This window comes from Triturus cristatus, chromosome 3_1 (genome assembly GCF_964204655.1).
Source record: "Triturus cristatus chromosome 3_1, aTriCri1.1, whole genome shotgun sequence".
NCBI classification, from domain to species: Eukaryota; Metazoa; Chordata; class Amphibia; order Caudata; family Salamandridae; genus Triturus; species Triturus cristatus.
The window spans coordinates 1,112,118,034-1,112,133,393 of NC_140583.1; positions in this window are offsets into that span (position 1 = coordinate 1,112,118,034).

Genomic DNA, 15,360 nt, shown 5'->3' on the forward strand with positions numbered 1-15,360 from the left:
CGAATGGAGGCATTGGTTGATGGGGGCAAGACATGTGGTATCGGTGTACACGGACCATCGGAACCTACAGTTCATGACTGCCACTAGACACCTTTCTCCCAGGCAGCTGCGGTGGATGATCTTCTTTGCGGGGTTCAACTTCCGCATCACATATCGGCCGGGGACGGAAAACCGAAAGGCGGACGCCCTGTCCCGTCAATCTGCAGTTAAGGAACCATTGCCTGCGACCGAGCGTTCCATCATTTCCCCGAGGATGGTATTGGGGGTTATCCAACCGGATACTTTCCTGAGGGGAATAAAGAGAGGGATCAGGTCATTCGCATGGCGGAGGTGGCTCCTCAGTCACAGAGAATGGCAGCTGAAGGACGGGATACCCCTGAAGGGCAGGTGCCTATTGATACCCACGCCTAGGCTAAGGAAACAAGCATTCATCTGGTGCCATGACTCTCCATGCGCAGGTCATTTGGGCTTTGAAAAAACGGTGGCTAGCATGGGACGGCATTTCTGGTGGCCAACCATGAGAGTGGATGTCAGGAGGTGGGGACAGGAGTGTCCTACGTGTGCTACCATGAAGGCCGACCATGGCCGAACCCAAGGGCTCTTACATCCACTTCCAACCCCGGATAGACCATGGGATAGCATATCACTGGACTTCGTGGTGGGCCTACCGGTAGACCAGGGGATGACGGCAATACTGGTGGTGGTGGATTACTTGACGAAAATGGGGCACTTCATCCCCTGCAAGAGAGTCCCTACGGCCGGGGAATTGGCGTCACTACTCCTAAAGAATGTGGTACGACTGCATGGATTACCTGGGGTGATCGTGTCGGACCGGGGGTCGCAGTTTACTGCGCAATTCTGGAAGACTTGGTGCACTGCGCTGCATGTTAAGACCACCCTGTCCACCAGCTACCACCCTCAAACGGACGGCCAAACCGAGCGCCTGAACCAAACGCTCAAACAGTATCTGCGATGTTTTGTGGACCAGGGCAGGGAAGAATGGGTCGACTTGCTATGGGTTGCAGAGATAGCCTATAACAACGCCACTCACAGCTCCACACAGTCATCTCCGTTCTATAGCAACTATGGCCAACATCCCAGGTTCTTGCCATTTCTACATCCGTTCAGAGAGGACAGGATTCCCGCCACAGCGGACAGGGTGGCACACATAAAAGACACATTGATGCGCTCAAGGGCTGTCCTAATAGAGGCCAAGAGAAGATACAAGGCTGCGGCAGATAGGAAGAGAAGGCCCGGGCCACTGTACCGCACTGGAGACTACGTCTAGATATCCACAAGAAACATGAGGTTTCGACAGAACAGTGTGTTCCATCCCAAGTACATGGGCCCCTATCGAATTACCAAGTGTATGGGTCCCGTGAACGTGAAGGTGTGCTTGCCCCAGTCATTGCGGATACACCCTGTCTTTCATGTATCATTGCTCAAACCAGCACCCTCCAAGCCGTCTGGGACACCTCGGCCGGTATGCGTGGAGTCGGAGGTGGAGTATGAAGTGTCGGGCATACGGGCGTCCAAATGGCGCAGGGGGAAGCTGTGGTACCTGGTTGCGTGGAAAGGCTATGGCCCGGAGGAGCATTCATGGGAACCGGCTGAAGGGGTTCATGCTCCGCGCTTGGTCTCCTTGTTCCATCGGCGTTTTCCTGCCAGCGCTGGACCCGTGGGGAGCCGCTGAGAGGGAGGATGTACTGTCAAGAATTCCTGTCATACAAGGGAAACACGCCCTTATGTAAACAGGAGAGCTGTTACATAACTCAAGGAAAACACGCCCTTATGTAAACAGGAGAGCTGTTACATAACTCAAGGGAAACACGCCCTTATGTAAACAGGAGAGCTGTTACATAACTCAAGGGAAACACGCCCTTATGTAAACAGGAGAGCTGTTACATAACTCAAGGAAACACGCCCTTATGTAAACAGGAGAGCTGTTACAGAACTCAAGGAAAACACGCCCTATAAAGGGAGGAACCGGGAGGTACAACGCTGTCGGATATTGTGTTCACACCGACGTACCTGCTTTGTGAAGAGCAGTGTTCCGGAGTGGTGCTCCAGTAAGGCAAGAACGGAGGTAGGTCGAGTCGTTACTCCCTGGGCCGTGTCTTGCCCCATCGTCACCTGTGAAGGACCCGGAAGCTCTACCGGTCAACCATTGAGCTTCGCTTTTTGACTCGGCTGAGTCCAAGCGCAGTGGCGCTTTTGCTGGTTGGAGTCGTAACTCCCAGCCCGACCAGAGACACAGGGACTGCCAGCTGTAACGCACACCAGGAGGTGTTTGCCGCGTTACAGACTCGGAAGTCCACAGGATCGATCGAGCGGCTGCTCTCGGTTCAGTCTTCTTGCTTGTGATTGGGGTATCGGTGACGCATCACCAGGAGGTGACTCCGCGTCCCGGTGCAGTCTGAGGAAGAGGTTGAGCGGCTGCTCCCTTCAGGTAGAGACCCCGGCTGGGTGTTTCCCTGACTCCTCGATTCTCCCCAACACTCTTCGTGCCCCTCACAGCCTACCGATTGGCATTGTCGGCCATTTCATTTCTGCCCTCTGTTGGCATACGCCGGGACCGGCGTATATGCAGAGGACGGTTAGGACCATCCGTGCTGTGGGCTGGTAGCGTACTTAGCCTGGAGGATTCCAGTGACTATGACTTGTTTATTCTTTGTATTATATTTGCCTTCATTAAAACAACTAACCCTTCACTAGTGGTTGCGTCCTCATTGTCGTGTCTGTTAAACGATCCTGAGACGTTCAGGGCGTTACAAGTGCCATATCTCTTCGGCGCTCCGTCCATCATCTCCTTGTGTTTGCTTTGTTCGCCCTAAGTTGGGAGGGTATACCCAGACGTGGGTCCCTTGCTCACTTTGCCACTGGATTCAAGCTAGCCTGGCTGATGAGTGCTGTTTGCCAGAAACCGGTCCCAGGATGCTTGTTTCCATTCCAGGGAAGACATGGCTTGGCATTTCGGGCTGGACTGTTCCCACAAGGCACAGGGTCAAGACTGATTTGCATATAGCTGTGTCTGAACTGGGGTGGAGAAGTGAGCTAAAGAACGATGATGGATTCAACCCAGATCTGTGACTGGGGGTGAGTGTCTGAAAAGTTTCAGCACTCTGTCCATCATATCCTTGTGTTTGCTTTGTTAGCCCTAAGTTGGCAGCGTATGCCCAGACATGGGTCCCTTGCTCACTTTGCCACTGGATTCAAGCTAGCCTAGCTGATGAGGGCTGTTAGCCCGAAACCGGTCCCAGGATGCTTGTTTCCGGTCCAGGGAAGACATGGCTTGGCAGTTCGGGCTGGACTGTTCCCATGAGGCACAGGGTCAAGACTGATTTGCATATAGCTGTGTCTGGACAGGGGTGGCGAAGTGAACTAAAGAACGATGATGGATTCAACCCAGATCTGTGACTGGGGGTGAGTGTCTGAAACGTTCAGCGCTCCGTCCATCATCTCCTTGTGTTTGCTTTGTCCTTCTCTCTCCCTGTCATGCAAAACAACACAGAAACTTTGGGTTATGTGCTGCGTTGCATGAGATCTTTGTATTTCTGGGCTTTAGATTGTTTTTTTAGAGTTCTACAGATGTGAGACATCTGTCAAACATTGGCAGATGTCCCATCTGACCTATTTAGAGAGTGCATCCAAGTAACACTGTAGGAGAGTGGCATCGACTGCATAGTTGCCCCCAACTTTTTGCTGATGTTTTGACTGTTTTCCCGCCTGCCCAGGCGGGAAAACACACAAAGGGGAGAGGGTGTAGCCACCCTTTCCCGCCTGAACTCTCATTGGTGGGCTCTGATTTAGACACTCCCCTTATCTCTGGATAAAGGTGGGTGCAGGGTCCCCAGAGCCTCAGATTAATCTTGGACTTCAAAGACTTGAACCTTCGACGAGCTGCTGCACAGCTGAATGAAGAAATCTCCCTTGGGGTAAAGGAGTTACCCCCCTGCTTGGCAGGCACCTGAAACACTGCAAGTGACCCGGTTGGAACTCCGCTGCTCCTACGAACATCGAAGACTTCTACCTACCCTGATGTGAGTTTCCAAGCATCCCAGAGGCCAGTGAGTGTGCACAGCAAAGCTCAGCACCGTGAACCCCGTGGGTGCCAAGATCCCCAATACTCCAGGACACCTCTTGCACAGCACACGGAGTGGGGAAGTTGTGCTTTGGCCCATCATTGAGCCAACCTCCCAGCATTATCTGTGCCAAAGATCAATGCCCTAGCACGCTCCGGCGACCCGTGGGCACATCTTTACGCACGCCAAAATGCTGCCTCCCGCAGTCCCTTGTCTCTCGACTGGTGGGCCCTAGCGGAGGTCAATCTTTATTTTAAAGGGCTCCCCTGGTTGCTCCAGGCTTGCTCTACAGTCTCTTTGCTGAAGACCTCGCTCAGACCTGGTGGGTCTGCACCATAGCTGTTTCTTGATCCTTGCATGGGTTGCGGTTGCCAAGGCTTAGTGGATCCAATCCGGACACTAACACCACAGCGGCCTTCATCCTTCGTGGGACAGTCGCCCTCCAGAAGCTGGCCTTCTTTGAAGCCTCCTGGACCCCGTGGCTGCTGATCCAAGCTACCCGTCTTCAACCTGGAAGCACCCGACATTGAAGGGCTCTTTCTCCTGAGCTCCCTGGTCACTGGCTAGTGACCCAGACTCTGTCCCCTCTGCTTTCAGGTCCTTTCCTTCAAGATCTACATCTTCAATCTGCACGACATCGACGGCGCTTCACGCCAGCAGCAGTTCTTCACTTTTTTCCATTGAAAACGAGATCGCGACCCGATACCAAAAACGACCTATGCACCCGGCTTCCCTGGGGCAGGTAACAGGGGTACCTCGGTACTCTCGTGGGTGTGGGCCCTCCAAGAGCTTAACTCTAAACTCCTGAACTTGAACTCCTGCTAGAAGTGTCCCGATTCTTGTAATTTCGAACCGCGACATTTCCCATAGGGTTTAATAGAGATCCCAACTGTAGTTTAAACACTGCACCCGTCTCCCGTGGGTCCCCTTCCTCACTACCTTGGGTGGTTTCATAAGGGGCCAGCGACCCTAAGTGCCCTAGGCACTGTCTGCAGAACTGTTGTGGTTCTTATACCACAAAGGCACATATACTCTGTGGGTTCAAAGAGCATGTAGATATAAGGACATCTCCCGTCTTTGGTTCAGATGACATCAACCTAAGTAGGTATGGGCAGATATGGTCTACACGCGTTTCGGTGGAATAACACAACACTGGACCACCTTCATCAGGACCTCGCCCAATTAGGGTATAGTGTCTCCAAAGTTATGCAACATGGGGGTACTCTTAGGGGTTGAATGCAATATTCGTAATCCAAATTGATTCCAAAAGGACAGATCAGAGAGCACTGATTCTTTTACATCTCAGGTGAATCCGAGTACTCTTTCATTTTTCGGGACGCTGAGGCATCTGACGTAGTAGACGTGAAATCCGAGAGAGGAGGTCAGAATATGGAGGCCCTGGCCCGAAGGGCATTGCATTAATCTATTTAATCTTCTGCCATCCAAACTACCCCTATACGATTCAGCAACTGTGTACGGGATCTCCTTGGACTGCATGGTATATCATATTATAGTACTTACAGACTTATTTGGAATAAATGCACGGAAATTGTCCCTCAGCTGTACAGATTTGTTAAGAAAGAAAGTGATCATTCCTTGTTAATAGTACTCCTTGAACCCACTGAGTATATGTGCCTTTGTGTGACTGTGAATGAGTCAGAGTTATGAATGTGTTTGCGTTTTGATTGTCTTCATGAGTTGGGGGTTGTCATTTGCATATATTACAACTATTAGTTGTGTAAAAAAACAACTGTTTTGAACAAATGTTTTCACAATATGAAATGAATTGTATTGTTTTATAAAAGGATGAAGACTGACTTATAGCAGTTATATGATTGTATTTATCGGCAAAATTTATCTATTTAATAACAAAATAAATTTTGTATAAAAACAGAAACAAATCGTGTAATAGTATATTCATGTGTGCAAATCAGTATGGATTAATTGCACTTATCAATTCATGCACAGATAAAATCTTATGCAAAATAATATAGGTCTAAGGGGAGTTGCCTGTTAATTGATTGCTTAATTTTCCCCTCTTGCTCTCAGACCTTATACGCCTTTAGAGGGGGTCCCTTTATTTACAAGTGATGGTTGAGTTTGTCCTACTGCTTCTAATAGCATTTAGAGGAAGAGTGCCAAACCTGAACTGTATATGAAGTGCACGTGATTGTGGTGGTTCTACATCATCTATATACATTTCAAAGTTAAAACAGCTTTTCATATTTAAAAAATGTGTAGTTAAAGTGCCTAGTGACCTAGGTTCAGTACAACCAGTATTAATGAAATTCCAGTACATTATTTTTAAATAGGGTATCATTTTTTTTGTTATGGAGCGCGGGTCATCCTACAGACTACCCAACCCTATTTTAAAGAGCCATCCCTTAACTTTACCAAACCAGGGCAAAAGACCTGATTTCCTTTTAAGAGATAGTAATTCTTCCACAGCATCTTTTACGGGTACTTGGGTGTTACTGATCCAGAGTCTCATCTAAAACTTAAGCACCTTCAGGACAGCACGGTGGGAGATGGATTTCAACCCAAGGTCGAGACGTAGTGGCAGTAAGGGTGTGTTCTTTGGGATATTTAGAAGAAATATTTAAAATGTATTTTCAGCCACTTCTAATTGTTTGGTATCCTCAAGGCCCCACAGTTCAGCCCCTTAGAGAGCTGCGCCCAAGCCTTTGGCCCTATGTATTTCTATTACAGGGAAAATAGGGCGAAAAGCTGAGCGTTTAGCTCTTTTCAGTATTGCACAATCCACTTGCTGGAGTGTCAAGACACTTTTCAAGATTTGGGGGGACCATGCCAGATTATCACTAATTCTAACTTCTAGGTAGTCAAATGCCTTGACCTGTTCCAGTAATTGGCCTTCTAACAGCACTTTCCCCTTAGCAGATTGATAGGGGTTGAAAACCATGTACTTGGTTTTCACGCAATTAATTTCCAAACCCTGGGACTTGCATGCTTTTGAAAATTTGGTTAAAATGTTCTGGATGCCCATTGGAGTTTTAGATATAAGTAACGTATCATCGGCAAACAAGACTGATGGTATTTGCTTGCCTCCCAGTTTCGGTGGGTCACCTCCACATTCGTACAACTTGTTTATAAGCTCATTCGTACATAAGGTAAACAAAGTTGGAGCCAACACACACCCCTGGCGCACTCCTTTCCCAATTAGAATATTTTCAGACAGCCTCCCATCTTGATTCCATCTGACTCTGGCATAGCTGTCGTGGTGTAACCTGATTAAAAGATGAAGTAGGGCAGGGGGAAGGCCCATGTCCCTCAGGGTAGTCCAGAGCCTAGTGCGATCGATGGAGTCAAAAGCGGTTTTGAGGTCAACAAACACTACATAGAGGTGGCCTTTCTTACGTTTGACCTCTTTCCAGATGAGAATTAGGAAGCAAAACACTTGGTCTAGAGTGCTAGTAGCAACTCTAAACCCCGCCTGCAAGTGCGAGAGTATGTTATTGTCCTCAGCCCAGTTTTGGAGGCGTGTTAGAATTAATTTACTAAACAATTTCTGGGACACATCTATAAGGCTGATAGGCCTGTAATTAGCAGGGTCCACTTTGTCCCCTTTTTTAAATATTTGGATTATTTCAGCTCCCTTTCATGTGCCCGGGATAACACCTCCACGTGTAATGGCATTAAAAACTGAGTGCAGCAGAGGGCCCCACATGTTGGGCTCCGATTTATATAGATATCCAGGGAGTCTATCTAACCCAGGGGCTTTGCCGGTTTGGAGTGATGTAATTGCATTCTTGACTTCCATAAGAGAAAAGCTCACTTCCTCGATTCGAACAGACACATCATTGCAATCCCTAAGTTCCTCCCCTGTATTACCCACAACCTCACCGTCCTCCTCAGGGTAAAGTGCCTGAAAATACTCTTGCCAAATATGTGGCTGTATATGGAAATCATTTTCACTGACTTGGTGGATTACCCCTTAGAAAAAAGATGCCAGAATAGCCGGCAATCCTTTTGCCTGGATGCCTCAACTAGGGTACGCCAACTCTATTTCCCAATTACGTTTGGCTTCCCTTTGACTGCTCCTATAGGACTTCCTTTTATTGTATATCTTGGGCCTCATCCCCTCCTTTACTGCCTTCATAAGTTCAACTCTTGCCTTCCTGCATTCCTTGTTATACCATGCAGCATTTTTGCGGTTTCGCAGAAGTAACCCTCCCTGGCTTCTAAAATAGGGTGAGATATTATTCAAGAGATCTTGGTAGCTGGCTAAAATAGCGTCATCATTTATGTAGACATTAGACATCTTCACAAAGAACTGTGCCACCTCTTAATAGACGTTGGGGAGAAGTTTACCATCAGCAACTACATTAGCCCACTTGACTCTCCTATTGTTATTGGTTGTTACTACCTGAGCCTTTGTTGGATTTTGCTGGGACTTTAGAACTGGTAAGCATGAGAAGCTTAACAGTAAGGCGTTGTAGTCGCTATCATTTCGATTAAGAATGGCCATATTGTTTACTTGTGGCCAAAGATCGAGATCGACCAAGATATAATCTATTCTGCTTCTGGTGTTCTCCCTCTTAAATGTGTAATCTGCACTAGGATCTGAGAGAGTCCTCCTGTTACATGCCCGCACCCCCTGGGCCAGAGTAAACGATAAAAGTTGCTGTGCTACACAGGTGAGTCTTTTGAGTGTTGGAATCTGGAGCCTTTTGATGCCTCTGGCTTCTTCCTCCTTCAGAGCTATTTCCTGCACATAATCCACAGGCTCATACATTGTGTTAAAATCTCCAGCTACAATGAGGGGGCATTCATTATTGTCGGCATCAAGGGAGTTAATTAGCATAGACATGGTGTCTGAGGGTTGGTGGGAGCTTTTAAACCTAATATATATGTTAAAAATCCTAACATGGGTATCCCCTTCAAGCGAAGCCAAGTCAATGGCCAGGATCTCCTGGGAGTCTATGTTGAGGCGCTTTATTTTACAAGCAAGTGTTGTTTTGGCCCAGATTTCCTCCACAGGTCTGCCAGATGGTGATTGTTTTACTTCTATGCTAGAAGAGGTGAAACCCACCCTGTGGATCGGTTCGGTAGCCCATGTTTCTTGAAAGAGACACATATGGCAGTTGTCCACCAGTGTATCCCACTCAGGGTCATTAAGTTTGGAACGTTGCCCTGCAATGTTCCATGAAAGGATGTACAACTGCTGATCAATAGGGGATCCTCCTTTCATTGTCTGTTTTACTTCAGGGCTAACACTTATTGTGGGTGTGGGGATTGCCCTATTATCAAATGGGCTAACTGCAGTGTAGATCTCTGATTCATTAGTACTTCTTTAAAATAGGGGTTGAAACAACTTGAAATATTGCGAGTAACATTTACAGAAAACAAATGAAGCATAGTCTGTGTAGAAGCATCTTCACACAGGTAAGATATGGAATCAAGATGCTGTGTATAGCCTTGGGGAAAGCATAACAGGTACTTAACGGTGCCTGATCTAAAACAAAATAAGAGTGGATGTTCCCATCTGCTGCGAGCAGTCCATAGATAATTAGTAATGTTATCGGTGGCGTATATTTAAAAATATCTTATGACCGTTAGACATGTCTGGAGACTTCTGCGCCGCTGGAACTTTTTTGAGCTGGAAAAATGCCTCTATCACGCTCCTTTAACCCCTTAAAACACAGGTCGAGGGATCCCGGAAAAAGGATTCCATCCCTATACGACTATAAACATTCTTAACATAACTAATCCAGGGGATTTGGCAATCTTTATCCAGGGAGAGGCAATCCGGTATTATGTCTCTTGTTGGGGCAGACTCATGGTTTTTCCATATTGATAACTAGAGCAGGGCTGGCCAAACACCGATCAAATCTTCCAGGTTTTGCAGCCATAGTTCTTAATGATTTATGTAATTGGCAGCAAAGATGTGAAGTGCAAACAGTCTCCTTGGAAATCTGTTTTCTTGTTGCTGATTTACCTTACAGTTAGAAATACCCTATACCTCTGCACCAAACATAACAATTGGATGGCACTGGAATTTCTACATTTTTAACAATATGTCTAGGAATCCACCACCCAGGGGGTTGAGAGAAAGCATAGGGACCCGTTGGCGGAGAAAATGTTGTTGTACAATGCGAGATGTTGAAAGACTGTGACCCTTGGGCAGGGAAATAAATGCCAAGATAAGGGAAGGAGCTTGTACTGGTTAGAGCATTGGGGTCAATTGACAGAGTTGATAGGGGCCTGCACTTAAGGACACAAGACATGACACAAGACTTGGCAACATTGGTTTGCAGGTCGAGGGAGGGATGAAGTTGGTAAAAGCGTGTACTAGGAGATGCAGTGTATGTGCTATAAGCACTGCGTCATCCACGTATAAGAGGACTGATAGTGGTTTACCCCTAATTACTGGGATGTCCTGAGTTGCATCTAAGAGTGAGGGATGAAGATCATTCACATACCAAATGAATAAAAGAGGGGCTTACATACATCCCTGCGTGATGCTATGCTGAATTGTTATTTCTCCTGTGACTTCTCCCTGTTATCTAATGCAGTCTCTTGCCTTCGTTCCCTCATGCAAAATGGAGCAAAACAGTATCAAGCCCATAAGAAATAAGAATGTGCCATATTTCCCCCGGTTTACACAGTCGAATGCCAAAGTCAGATCCATGAATGCTGGCTAAAGCAGAGATTTTTTAACCACTGTATATTTACCTAGCAACAGGCCGAAATGAAAGCATTGCTCAATGGTCCCCAGTTTACGTCTGAAGCCGCACTGACAGCTATGGAGTATAGATTTGAGGTTCATCTACTTAGTAATTTTATTATATATAACGCGGCCCAGTATTTTCGCTGTTCTGTCCATAAGGGAAATTGGCCGTTAGCATGTGGGAGATGAGCGGTCCCCCTTTTGAATATGGGGACGATGACAGGAGATCCATGAGGCGGGTAGGCTAGTATGTGCAAGAGCATTAAAGATAATCGTGAGGAGCGTGGCCCAAAGGATATGTTATGTTTGATTAAATTGATGGGGACAGCTTTGGAAACCAGTGCTTTGTCAGCTGAGCTCTGATGGATTGCAGCCTCAACCTCTGGCAGAGTTGTGAAAAAACATGCCACTAACATTTGGTCAACTTGAAAAGTGCCTTCTAGATGTGGAGCAGCATAAATTCCCTTAAAATGTTCCTCCCATTTGCTACTGGTGATATGGCTAGAAATCGTGGTGGAGGGCCTGAAACTGGATTTGAGTTTCGTAACAGTAGCCCAAAATGTCTTATTACATCCCTGTTTGTAAGAGTGTATCTTAGCAAGAGCTTACAACTTCCTGATGATGTGTTTTTATGGCATTTTTGTATTGCTTGTGCAGAATACATGCCAAATAATGATCCCTGGGTTTTGGTAGTTAATGCCAGGTGAAGATCCCTCTTAGCTTTAGAGCAGGCGGTGTTAAACTACCCCGAAATATTAGAGGAGGGTTTAAGTGGTTTTAACGAAAACCTCCATCACCTGTGTGCTGTGGGCCTCCTCAGACAGGCAGGAAAACAAGTCGTTAAAAGGTTTATGTTGCAAAACATTTTATTAATTTAGTGACTTTTATGTCTTTTGAACTAAAAGAATATGGCAGTTTGAAAGCAAGATAAAGATACATAATGTCAGCCTTACATAAACAAACTTTGACAAAACAGAAATGTAACAGTCCAAACATTACTGTCATGTTATGTTACGCTGTGCAGATTTGTAGCGGCAGGTCATTCCATGCTTTAAGAGTGATGTAGAAGTTGTGTTTGAAATGTTATGTTGTCAGAATTTTTTTTAAAGCATTTCCATAATGTCATGATCGTATAATTAGTAACTCAAAACAAAAAATACAAAATGACATGCATGTTAGTATTTGAAACTTTCATTCCATTCATAACCCAAGAATAACACAGGTTACAAACAACATGTAATGTTAGAACAAACCACAGATGGGACACATGACTGGACACCACAATCAAAACATGAGTACTCTTATGTTATTATAAAAATATGATGTTTACCACCTGCCTGCTGTTCAGACTCTCCAAGCTGTGCATGAATTGTTGACCAGACTAGTACTAGGACTCTTCTGTCATGTAGGGGTACTGAGGATGTGGCTTGAAGGACACACCCAGAATGTCCTGGGCCCTAATTCTGGCCCAGCATGAAGGTCCTCCCAGCGCTTGCAGTATTCTTTCCATATGCTGCGTGTGCACAACCACTGCTCTACAGTACAGGCAGATGTCCCTTCATATTTGGGCCTGCGCTACATTTCTTAGCTAGGTATTTGGACATAAAGCTGAGGGTACCTTAGTAGGAGCCCTTCACAGATTATTAGCAGTCTTAATCAGTGAAGGGGTTCTTCTCGTCTTGTCCCTCAGCCTTGTTGGGGTTTTGGATGCAGATAGAGTGTTGTGGTGAAGAAAGGATGGCACAGAATGACAACAAAATGGGTGACTTCCTATTCCTGTATGTCATTTCCTATTTGTTGCATTAGACAGAGATCTCTGCACCAACTCTGGAGCCTCTGTCCTACATATGGAGATCTCTGCTTTGCATATGGTGCAGAAGCTTTGCATGTAGGAGGGAACCCTCTGCATGCGGAGAGGACTCCACATGCAGTAGGCACACTTCTGTATGTATAGAAACCCTAAAAATATTTCGGGCATTAAAAAAGTATTACCGTTAGTGGTTATGTATGTGATTTGGGTGACAAAAAAGGTCTGCTGTATTTTTGTTCCAAAAAGTAACTGTACTATGTGAGAGATAGGATGTTATTGAAAATGTGTAATTTTCCTATTTCTATGAGCATAGCATGTTTGCTGATAACATTCCACGAATAAAACAATGTTGTCTTCGGGTGGTATATAAGGACTGTGTAGTAGTCCACCACTCATCATTAACAAGACAGTATCCAGCTACAAAACTGATGCAAGCAAAGTAGCAGTGCAAGTGAAAAATTAGTTTACAGATTGATCCTGCACCTATATACCCAATCTCTTTTCTGTACCCCCACTGCAGGTTAACCGGACGTGCCCGTAGATCAGGGGTAATGTTTATAGATAAGGATTATTGCATAGCAGTGCTGTTCAAGGTATGGCCAAGACAACTGAATTACAACTTACGGATCCCAAAAGTGTGTATAATGATGGCTTGTGCACGTGTGGACATCTGTACAGTGTGAGATGTGGAGAGAGATCATATCCGGCATCAGCTGGAACTCAAACGTGATTTTTATAAAATGTGGTTCTAGGTTAAATACAATACATTATATATAAATATATAAAGTGGCAGAATAAGTTGTGTATCTGTTGTGCTCATAATGATTTATAAGTGAGTATATTTGAGATGCCAACCCCAAAGTGCACATGTAGACCCAGTGTGAGATGTTGATACTTACAAATAAGCCAGATTCCACTGAACTCGCCTGCAAATAATCAGCATGCAAAAGGTGACTGACGGAAGAAGTAGCTGCTATGTGTGCTTTCAGGAAAGTCTCCGCAACACTTCAGTGAAGCAGCATGTGGCATCGCAGTTAGCTTGTATGCTACTGGACTGGCAGCTGTATCTATTGACGAAGTGTCATGTTTATATAGTTTGTGGCACCTACCACATAAGGTAAATGGTCAAAGGCATACCATTCCCTTGCCATCCTTGGCCTTTCCTCCAGTGATTGTGGAAAATCAATAAACTGGTGCACTCTTCTGTTGACACATCTCAGCACATGATGCAAGCATCAAGACTGGTTTACCTGTGAGATGCAAAAAATGTCATAGATGACCCTGTGGAAGGATCCAGTGGACATGAAATAGAGCACAGAAAGAATTTTGGCCTATGTAGGGTTAGCTTGAGACCGGGCACTAGGTGAATCAAGATCCCGCTCTCAGTCTGCAGCCATGTCAAGGACCACATCAAGTGAGAAGCGGTATCTTTCGATAAAGCAAAATGGCAGCTCGTGGTTAGCAACAGCCGGTCCAGTTCCCTGCTCTGGTGCACCTTTCAATGATGCTTTTTTAGGGCTCCTGGCTTCTCATTCACCTGACACTCAGCCGACCAGTGTTCCAAATGCTGGATGCCTCAGTGTGATAGCGGGACTGCTTACTTTAACTGAAGGATACCGAGTATTGAACAGGAGCCGTGGCTGGCATCCTCCCATAGTCCCAGGCGCCAGAGAGAGGGTGTCTTCTCTGCTGGCGGTAGGAAGATTCTTGGTGTTGCATACAGTGGTTCATATAGGAGGAGTAGAGTTTGGCTTCCCTTGTCTGACGTCTACATAGTACTTCGTAGGAGATCCTCAAGTTGCAACCGCCACATTGTTTTCTCTGTAGTTGTGATTGGGGTTGGGATTGGGAGCCTGCCGGATTGATATTCTGTTATAATTTCTTGAGGGGTACAATTTCAGCAGGAACTAAATACAAGGAGGATTTGTGAGCTCTTTGACTTTCTGTTTTCATTTCCTGCACTGATTGATCGAACACTTATGGGGATGCCAGTTAAGGCAGGGGACGGCTGGCTGCAGCTGGTATTTTCTCTCCACAAATGCTTGGAAAGAAGAAGCTTCTTCCAAGTAAGTCAGGAGATAATAATTGTTAGACCTGGCACCTTGGCGTGGGTCTCCCTTCCATTTTTTGCTGTTGCCTCATGTTTTTGCTGGTGTTAGATGCTTTGAGCACTGTGCCACTGCTATTCAGTGCCGCTCGTGAAGAGGAGGGAGTGCGGATTGTGTTCTTGTTGTCGGAGGGGCAATAGCAGCAGCGGAGCCCTCTTCAAGTCCCTCTGCGTGGCCTGGGAGCATTGCGGCTCGGTCATCTCGGCTGGGGGAGTGTCTTAGCTGTCACCTGCATAGGGAGCGGGACTGCGAGGTCCAGAAGTGCTTGCGCCGTCCACCGCGCGCACCTGGTTCCTCTTCCCGCCCCCTTCTTTCCTCCTCTACTTTAACCCCGCCCTGTACGCGTACGCGGGACGCGCGCGGACGAGGAAGCGGGCGAAGACCGGGCAAAGAGCGGGCCGTTTTAGGCCGTTAGAGGCCGGCAGAGACCGGACCGGGCCCCCTCTCTAACGTTGTCCTTGTCTCAAGGCTCACTTCCATACTCCATTAGCCTGCGGCTTTGATTGTTCCTCTCGCCATGGCTACTAGAGTATCCAGGAGTAAGGCTACCCAACAGTGCTCTAGCACACTGGATAAATTCTTTCAGAAGACTAGTGCTGCGGCCAGCAAAGGTCGCATAGCATCTGACACTCTCCTTGAGGTAAATTCAGAAAATGTCTCAGTCTCAATGGT